This window comes from Brassica oleracea, chromosome C5, assembly GCF_000695525.1.
Source record: "Brassica oleracea var. oleracea cultivar TO1000 chromosome C5, BOL, whole genome shotgun sequence".
Lineage (NCBI taxonomy): Eukaryota > Viridiplantae > Streptophyta > Magnoliopsida > Brassicales > Brassicaceae > Brassica > Brassica oleracea.
Genome location: NC_027752.1, coordinates 13921709 through 13922692, shown reverse-complemented (window position 1 = coordinate 13922692; position 984 = coordinate 13921709).

Here is a 984-nt window from a genome sequence, read left to right as displayed (position 1 = left end):
TCCAAGAGAGACACAGTCAAGTTTCTACAGAGTCTATACAAGATAGACCATTAAGTTCCAAAAGATAAGAATCCTCGGAAACAAAAGAAATGTGCAGAGAATGATAATCAAAATCCAAATCCGAGGTTACTAAGGAAACCATCCCAGACATGGAGATAAGGCCGGCCGGCTCTAAGGTACAGGTACCAAACAATGTAGCTTGGGACGCCAAGCTGCAAAGTATTAAAGGTCCTGATAATAATGAATCTCAATCGATTATATCATGTCTGGAACATAATGGAACACAATAAGGAATGTCGACATAAGATGATACAAGGTAGCACTTGAATTTATGAATATAAGCGAGGATCATGAACCCACGTCAATATAAGAGTGCGCACTCGTAAAAAATTGGATTGAATTGAAACGTGGTGTTAAATAGTTTAAAGAAGAAATGCGTATTTGACCATATGATTAAGACGCCATATGATGTTAAAATCAGTGGATATAAATGGGTCTTGTGAGGAATTGAAATCGTGAGATATAAAACAAATGTTGCACAAGGATTCTCACAAAGACCAGTAATAGATTATGAGGAGATATACTCCCATGTGGTGGATACAACTACTTTTAAGATTTCTCATAAGTCTGGCTATATAAGAGAAAAAATTAGACTTCCAGTAAACTGATGTAGTGACTGCATATTTATATGATCCACTGGATAATGAAAGTACTAGAGGGTATTGAGCTGAATGTACAGCAAGTTCTCGAGAACAATATTGATAATCATCGAAATATATGATCTAAATATCCTAGGAACCTCTGGATATAATTTCCCAAACGTTTGAATACCTTAAGAAAAAATTCGACATGAAAGATCTCGGGAAAACAAAATTCTGTTTGGGATTACAACTTGAGTACATAAAATGATGGGATCCTTGTTCATCAGATGGCATACACTGAAAAGGTACTCAAGAGATTCAATATGGCCGATTGCCATTCTCT